This window comes from Pipistrellus hanaki (genome assembly GCF_964339955.1).
Source record: "Pipistrellus hanaki genome assembly, chromosome: 7".
NCBI classification, from domain to species: Eukaryota; Metazoa; Chordata; class Mammalia; order Chiroptera; family Vespertilionidae; genus Pipistrellus; species Pipistrellus hanaki.
In genome coordinates, this window is record NC_140509.1 from 17,307,208 (window position 1) to 17,316,975 (window position 9,768).

Sequence of the window (9,768 nt, forward strand, 5' to 3'; positions counted from 1 at the left end):
ATAAGTTTCAGAGTCCATCTGTATTTCTAAATCAGAGGCCAAAGTTGACACAAAGGAAAGAAAAATTGTTCTAAAATTCCAGGACATGGAATCTACAATTCAGTAGTAATTTTAAGAAACAGATGAGGGTTGGTTGTTAATTATCTAGGTTTATGTAAGGTGATTTTAGAAATAGCAAAGGAATGTCCAAAGCTGAATTTATAAGCCTGGCAGAAATTTTGTGAGAGAAGTAGCTGGAGGCTGTGATTAGGAATTATCCCTTGGTATTTGGGTTAAAACTGGTATTCATGACTTCATTATAAAGTCACTTTAAATGAACTTTCCACACAAAGTTAAGTTTGATAGTCAATCTCCAATCTGATACTTACATTGGTTTATAGAATTGTAAATAGATCCCCTGAGCAAAACTTAGAGACCCGACTGGTGTGAGCAAGCTAGGCTGTTATCTAATAGTAGAGAGCAGGAGGGTCTACTGCACTATCTGTGAGAACTTCCTAGATTATTTTCTTATTCCCACATAAAATCAATCTCCCACTCCGGCAGATTCTACCATCCAGGTATAACTAATTTTCATTCAATTCTTCTCTCCATGGCAGGAATCTTCTCTGAGTCATCCTTGTCTCTCATCTGTGTTGCTCCAACTGCCTCTTGATTCATCTTTTTTATTTTATTTTATTTTATTTTATTTTATTTTATTTTAACTGGCACTGCTAAATTCTTCAGAGGTTATTATAGGGTTAAGTAGCTGATATCTTTATCAGGTATCAATAATAGTTACCATGACAACAGATTTCTGGCTTCACAGCAGGTGGCTTTCTGTGATAGCTTTGGCTTCCTCCAAATTTGCAGTAATGAGCAATGTTCTGACATCAGAGCTAGAAAATAGCAAGCTTGGCTGAGTAGACTGCTCTATTGATGGACCTTGGTGCATATGACTTATTTGATAATGCATATTAGACAAACAACATTTTATTTATTTATTCACTTGCATACTTACTTAGTTATTTATGTGCCCCAATCACTGTGGTATTGAGAGCAATGTATAGAGTTTATGAACATTTTGTAGAACTGTTTATGCCAATGTTATCCAATTTTTTTTCAAGGATCCAATAGGAAGCTGATTGAAAGTGGTTGGTGAATACAAATGCATACAAAGGTTGCCTATAGAATAATAAATCTATATCTATCTATCATCTATCATCTATCTATCATCTATCTATCTATCTATCTATCTATCTATCTATCTATCTATCATCATCATCATCTATGCATCCTCTTTCCTAACTACTTATCTTCATATGTATATGTGTGCAGATGCAGATTAATTTCAGATTATACTATAGTTTCTTAAACTCCCTAAATTGTAATTGTTGGTCTATGAAAGAACTATGAAGTTTTGTGTAAAATGGGTTTTATTTGTGAAAAATTTTGAAATTAATAGTCTAGGTTATAAGAGAGTGAGTTTTTTCTTACATGGATTATGTACTCAAAGGAAAATTGGTTTGGAGCTATATTATACAAGCTTGAGGAATTATAGAATTGATTTTCCTATCTCTTTGTAAAAGTTTCAGTTACTACAGAGAATCTGAAATGTTTTATGTATAAGAAAACAAACAGATAAAAAGAAATAAAAGTTTAAGCACTTATTACTTGGCTACTAGGTCAATCTAATTAACAGTTCATCTTCTAACTGTTTATTTACAGTGCTAGCAGCTAAACATAAACACATGGTCATCAGACCTCCCTAATTACCCGTTTTCATTGTCTATGGCTGCTCCTTAGTTTCAGATATGGTTTCTTTTTTTCAACTCTGCATTTACCTTGCCCTCTTTCTCCAGCTGTTCTAATGCATTCAAATCTGTGTTTAAATTTATTGTATTCATTGTACAACAGAGCCTATTTTCCAGTCGTATATAACTGTGTAATTAACCTTATGGCCAAACTCTCAAAACATTATGTAACAAATCAGATATTTAAGAAATCCCACAGTGATTGCTCCCCCAAATTAGAACCTTGATAATTTGGTTCCAGTATTTGGGCTAAGAACAATTCTCTTGTTAGTTGCCTGATATGTGACTAGGAGCACTGCATTACCTCCTAGACTTGTTGTGTCAGTAAAAAACATTTCTGTATCACAAAGTGTTTCAAAACCACACATCAATGTATGATATAGGAATATGACTGCTAATAAAATTTCTAATGTTTTTTAGTGAGCAAGAATTATCATTTGTAGTGATCAACTGAATTTTTTGTCCCCTGCTCTCTGGGTCCTATCTGTGGGTCTCTTCTAGCTTTCTCCCTGTTGCCTGTTTTCATTGCCATACATCTATGCTTAGTTTTAAATATGGTCTCTTTTTTAAGTTCCCTGTTTGATAAAACTAATGCAAAAAACTGAAGGGTTTAACTGATATTAGGACCCCCTGCTCTCATTGAATCAGGTCCCCTGATCCATAACCTGCCAAAGATCCTATTTGTTTCATTTCTTTGGTCTCTCTAAACTCCCTCACTTGGAGAAATGTTCTGATAAGTTGAAATACCTTCGAATCAAAGAATCCTGATAATTATAGGTTTTTTTGGTATCATGTAGCATTTTCCTGCCAGTTAATAGAGAACTTATATCTGAAACGATGGCATGATTCCACAGAACAACACAATCTAGTGAATATCTTCGGCTATTGCTAGATCCTTGGGAAAGAACCTAGTTCCTCAAGTGGTGTGATGTGACCAGGAAAGCAAAACATACCATGTTAAGAGTAGATGATAATTCAGTTCCATTTATTAGTCACATTGACTGTGCTTTATTTTTCAGGAAAGCTGATTTTACTTCAGACATCTATTCACAACAGATGCCTTCTCCATACAAGCAGACACCAATGACTTTTTCATCTACATGGCACTTAGTTCTGCACTTGCCCTTCTTGATAAAACAACTAATGGTGTCTTTCATGGCACATTTCACTGTGAAAGAAAAGCATAGAAATTATTGCATTACCATATGTGTATTTGGGTCCCAAGCTTGTTGAGATGGTCATTAATAATTAGCTAATTAATTATTAAGCAATCATTGACAGGAAAATTATTATAGCATCTGCATATGTTAAGTTTTCTCCCTTGTTGAGGAAATGATTTATTTTTCTGGCAATGACTATTTTGTGGTATTTTTGGCTTCATTGCCTGTTTTTCTTCTCCAGGTTTTAGCTGGACCTACTAGTGGCTAAAGCTTAGTTTTTCATAAATATTCCTAAATAGATTTTGTTAGATCAGTGTGGTTTCGGAACAGACATCATATATCTCTGTGGCTATCTACCAACCTAATTGTTTTTTCCTCTAATTCAAAAGAAATCAAACATACATATTTTAGGCTTTAGAATTAAAACATGGAAAAATTAGTTGTTTAAATTGTTAAATTGCTTTCATCTTTAGGACTCTTTCTTAGAGGAAGGTGGAGAGAATCCCAGCAGAAACTGGGGTAAGAGGGATTCTTTGAACACACAATGATCTAAAGCTAGTCAGGGAATAAGGATGTGCCTTAGACACACAGTGAAGAAGGATTAACTTGGTTAGCATCTCCTCATGTCTCCTTTTCTGAGTCCTTTCCTCAATATAGTACTCAAGTTCACATTATCACAAAAGAAAGCAACTATTGCATTCATACATATCATGGATAGATGACTTAATCTTTGACCTTTTTAAGAATTATTTGCATTTTTAAATGAGTCACTCAGGGAGAGAGACTCACAAAGTGAAAGCAATCTTAACATATAGGGCACAATGGTAAAAATACTGATAAACCAATATATTGATCTCCACTGATTTCAATGAAGTTATGTTAGCATAAAATCTTTGTTACTTTGGGTAACTAGACTTTATAAGAAAAAAAAAGTTAAACCCATAAAATATCAATTTTCTTGCCAAATAATTTAGACCATGTGATATTGTTATTCACTGTATAAATTAACAATGTCTCCTTTTTTATTATCTAGAAAGATGCTATTTATTGCCAATGATGCCAGAGGGGAAAGACATTATCTCACCAGATTAAAAATACATCCCTAAATTACACTCTCCTACACTAGGAGGGTGAAGCATGTATGTTCACTTATTAGAATTTACAAATAACAGAAGATGACAGCTGTCAAGCACCAGTATAGAGAAAATATAGCATTATTTAAGTGGAATTATGAATTAGCATTTTTCCATGATGCAGCCAATACCTTGGTTAGAGCTTTAGGACTGTGTATTTTTTATATCATTCTTTGTCTGTCATTGACACCCTAAACTGGGATATTGAGAAATGCTCATTCTGGACATGGATCTGCCACTGACAGTAGGCTTGGAAAATTCCATTTTCCTTTGCAATTTTTCTAGTCCTGGCCACTTTCCCCCCACACTCTCAAGAGTTTTGTTGTTTGTTTTGTTTTTCTAATAGAAGTCTGTCTTGTCAGTTTCAGTTCAGAGGAATAGTTTTCTCCAGCTCTGGCAGTCATTGCCTATTATTGCTTCACTTACCCTTTTAGATTGGGAAATTCCTCCCAGTTATAGCTGCTGGAATCAAATTGGCATGCTATCCTTCCTGTGAATGCTGTTGGCACTCTGAGGACCTTCCATTCTCAGATTCATCAAAAGGTTGCTTTTCTTTATCGAATTTCTCCCACACAGATAGAGATTCCACAAAGGCCTTTAAGCTCTTTGTGTGTGTGTGTTGTTGTTGTTGTTGTTGTTGTTGTGTTTTGTTTTGTTTTTCTCTTCCCATGTATATGATAACATAAATCAGGATATCTTGTCACCTACTTTGTTGTAAATTTTTTCATGAATTTTGACTTCACCATTTAGTTGTTCTATTTTAAGCTACTATGATGTCCTCGTCACCACTATCCAAAATCTCTTTCTTCACAGTTTTAATGTAAATCTCAAATTATTTTTGCCTTATGTGTTATTGCACTTTTAACTATTTTAACTTGTTCCTTGCCCCTAGAGCTTTTTCTTTATTCTCTTCAGAAATACTTAAATTTGATCCTCATAGGATCTGATTTGTGATTGTATAGGCTTTGGTTATCCTCCTTGCCTCTAACTTGTGCTTTCTACATGAATTAACCATTTTTTTAAAAAAGATACACATCTCCTAAATTCCTGGTGGCTAAAAATGATGCCTGACCAGTTACAAGCTATTTAAGGCGGAAATTCCCACTAGCCTAATCAGATTCCTAATTGGAGAAAACACACACATAATAATCTTGGACCAGTAGTTCAGATAGTTTAAAAAGACATGATAATTAACAAATATATTTGGGAAGCTGGTACAATCTTAATAAAGGGTTGATTTAGCCTTTATTTTTAGCTGGAAAATTTTCAGTCTCCAAGTTTCTTCCCAGGTGGTCTGTTGCTTATATTGAGGCTGAAATAACAGACTGTATGCAGTTCCTATGCTATCCAGAACTAATTTTAAAATACTGAGCTAATATTTTGAGGCTAAATTCTTTAGCCAAAGTTTAGATTGTATTTAAATCTAGATTAGTAATACTAGAATCAGATTGTGTTCAATTAACATGCCTTTTTGAAGGAGCAGAAACTTGAGAGAAGAGAGCAAAGGCCAATGGGTATCTCTATGCTCTGCTCTTACTTATGTGTTCATCACACTCCTTAGGTGTCCTGTCACTTCACATCACTAACATGTTGATGACAGCTAGATAATTGATAAGTCTATGGCTGTTAATTTTTATGAATCAAATTTCTGATGGGATCATGGTTAAATTGGGAAATGTTTAAGTTTAGTTGAACCATAACCTCTCAAAAGTGGTCCTAAATTGAAGCAAGCATGGTATCCATAATGTATCTCTACCAAAACCTCTAGCTTAGACACAATAAGAAAGCAGCTACCTTATTTCATTGAATACATAAATAGTGCCTACAAAGGAAGATATCAACATTGGTTTGTGTGTTTATTTAGTTATGCTTCTCTATCTCTCTGCATTGGTGAACACATGATTTCTTTGGTTAGAGGTACATCTTCCTTTCCAGATTAATCATCTTCAAATTCCCTCTCAAAGCAGCAAATCTTACTTGGTGAATAACATATATCAATTTGCTTTTCTGTTTTTAAACAGCGTTTTCTACAGATACCAAAAGATTTTGAACACTTCTCAGGATCCACCAAGGTACATGTAGCTATAGTAAAAAAAGAATAACTGAAATTACTGATCTCTTATTTTGAATATATTATTTCTAATTACAAAAAAATACAATGTGTACATTGTAAGAAATTTGGAAAATATAAAAAAATGATGTTAAAATATTACATATCCCCATAAAATTGAAATTTGTTTTTAATAAACACAAAATTAAATTTTGTCATATATTACTCTTCTTAACAAAGATTAAAGATTTTTTAGAGCTTCAAAATATACTCCATTGAAATTATAAGAGACAATTTATTCAATCTTTCAACTAGGTCATACTTAAAGCTTTAACATTTTAGCATTGTGATAAACAAATTAAATGACATTGCATATTTTAATATTTACATGACACATATTTGAAATAGCTGTAAAAGAGATAGAGTTCAGAGTTTTTAACTTACATATTACCACTAGCAATGTATGTAACTTTTGCCCCAAAATAGATTGCAATTTTAATTCTTATGCCTTTAGTTTCTGTTTTGAATAGTTTTCCATTTACTTCTCTATTTATTTACTCACATACTTTGCTTATTACATTATTAGCATATGTTTTTATTGTTCATTAATTAATAATAGCTTTTTTGTGTTTTTCAGTTTTTAAAGATTTTTTTTTCAGAGTAGTTTTAGTTTTACAAAAAAAATTGAGGGTAAGGTGCAGAGATTCCCCATATAGTGCCTACATCCATACATGCATAGCTTTCCCCATTATCACTATTATTCAACAACATCACACTTTTTTTTTTTCACCAAGGTACCAAGGATGAACCTACATTCACAGATTATAATTACCCAAAGTCCATAGTTTACAATCTATGCATTCTGGCAAATGCATTATATATCTAATACAGAATATTTGTACTGCTCTAAAAATCTCTGGGCTTTACTTCTTCTCTCCCCCAAACCCTCTGGCAATCACTGACTTTTTAAAATTATCTTCATAGTTTTGCCTTCTCTAGAATGTCATGTAGTTGGAATCATAACAATGCATATCCTTTTCAGATTGAAATTTTCTCCCTTAGTTATATGCATTAAAGGTTTCCATGTGTCTTTTCATTAGCTTCATAGCTCATTTTTTCTTAGCAATGGATAATATTGCATTGTCTAGATAATTTATCCATCCATCTACTAAAGGATATCTTAGATGCTTCCAAGTTTTGGAAACTATGAATAAAGCTTCTGTAAACATCCATTTGTGTTTGTGCAGACTCTTTTGGGTAAATACCAAGGAGCGCAATTGCTGGATCATATGGTAATAGTAAACTTAGTTTTGTAAGAAACTGCCAAACTGCATTCCAAATTGGCTGTACCATTCTGCCATTCCACCAGCAATGCATGAGAGTTCCTGTTGCTCCATAGCCTCACCATAATTTGGTGTTATCAGTATTCTGGATTTTGGCCACTCTAATATGTGTGAAATGGTATCTTACTATTGGTTTAATTTGCATTTTCCTAATAACATATATGTGGATCATCCTTTTATATGCTTATTTACCACTTGTATAACTTGTTTGCGAGGTGACTTTTAAGAATTTTGGTCTTTTTTGAAAGTGGGTTTTTCATTTTCTTATCGTTGGATTTTAAAAATTATTTATATATTTTGAATTATAGCCCTTTATCATGTGTCTATTGCAACTATTTCTCCCAATTTATCATTGTCATTTTATCATCTTTTCTTTGTCTTTTGCAGAGCAGTTTTTAGTTTTTATGAAGTCCAATTTTTTTAATTATTCTTTTATGATATATGCCTTTGGTGTTGTACCTGGAAAGCCACTGCTATACCCAAAGATAATTAAGTTTCTCCTGTTATCGTCTAGGAATTTTAGAGTTTTGCATTTTACATTTAGGGCTATGATTGATTTTGAATCACATTTTGGTGAAGAATTCAATGTCTGTGTCTAGATTTTTTTTTGCATGTGGATGTCTACTTGTTGCAACTTCACTTGTTGAAGAAACTGCCTTTCCTCCACTGAATTGCCTTTGCTCTTTTGTCAAATATCAGTTGAATATATTTATGAGGGTTTATTTCTGACTTCCCTAACCTGTTCCATTGATCTATTTGTCTATTTTTTTAAACAATACCACACTGTCTTGATTACTGTATCTTTCTAATAAGTTTAGAAGTCAGTTAATATCGGTACCCAGACTTCATTCTTTTTTTCCCCTTACCATTTTATTTATTTTATTTTATTATTTTATTTTTTGTTATTCCTTATCAGAGGATATTTATTTTTTAGAGATAGTGAAAGGGAGGGAGAAGGCAAAGAGAGAGAGAGAGAGATTGATGTGAGAGAGAGACATTGATTGGTTGCTTCCCACATATACTCTGACTGGGATGGGGATGGAACCTGCACCTACATAGATACTCTATTCACTGAATAACATGGGCTGACACTCTATCTACTGAGCCTAAGCCACATGACCAGGGCTGTTCTTTATTCATAATGAATTTGCTATTCTTTGTCTTTTGCCTCTTTATATAAATTATAGAGTAAGTTTGTCAATATCCACCAAAGAAATTACTATTGTTTTTAGAGATTGCATTGAATCTATAGGTCAAGATAAGAAAAATCAACCTCTTGAAAATAATGTCTTCCTATACATGGACATAAAATATCTCTCAATTTTCTTAATTTTTTAAATTGCATTCATCATAATTATTCAAAAAGAAAAAAAAACAGGCAAAAGAAAATGTACGAGTTTCAACCTTGTGTAGAAATAAAACATGATAGTCTAGGATAAAAAAAAATAATAAAAATAGTTTTCATTCCTTGCAAACCTGTGTGTCAAGTATTGTAATATTTTGCATAAATATCTCATTTAACTATTATAAAACTTTGACTTAGATGTTGTTCAAATAAAAATATGAGGTTTTAATTAACCAGATAACTTCCCCAAGTTTACAAAACAAATACATGTTTAATCCAGGATTTAATCTTATACTGTTCGAAGTACAGAATCCACACTTTAAATATTTAATCTTTAGCCTCTACAATGAAAATGTTGGACAGTGAGACATGAAAAGTATTCAATAGGTGTCTGGATTTGGCTCAAATTAGATGCTGCCTATGGTAGATCGGGGTGTGTCTAGGATCCTTAATTATTTTGTGACTACAGAGTAATGTGAGTGACAATTTTTAAGATAGAATTCTATTAAAATTAATATTTTTACATAGATAAAGAATTACTAGTGATACAATTTTGATAATGTACTCTTTATATGTTTAATAAATGATTTTCCAAGCTATAGCCTGAATGCAAAAAATAATTTACTTTGGAAAAATTTAAATTACATAATTTTATTCCCTCTATTTGTAATTATTTGTCAAATTTCTTGACTTGGACATGTCTTAAAGTTGGATAACTGAGAATTAAGTGTCACATTCAGTTTCCATCTCTTATCCACCTTTTATTCTTATCTTAGACTTAAGTCTTTGTGTGTGTTTTTTCTATTCTTGAAGCATCATTTTGAATTTGTCAAGGGTTATACTTGTCTCTTATCCTTTGGCTGGTACCTGGGTCTCTAAAGGTCATAAAATATTATAAGTTGTTCTAAAATATTAATATTTATGTTTTATTTGTTTCTTAGCTTACT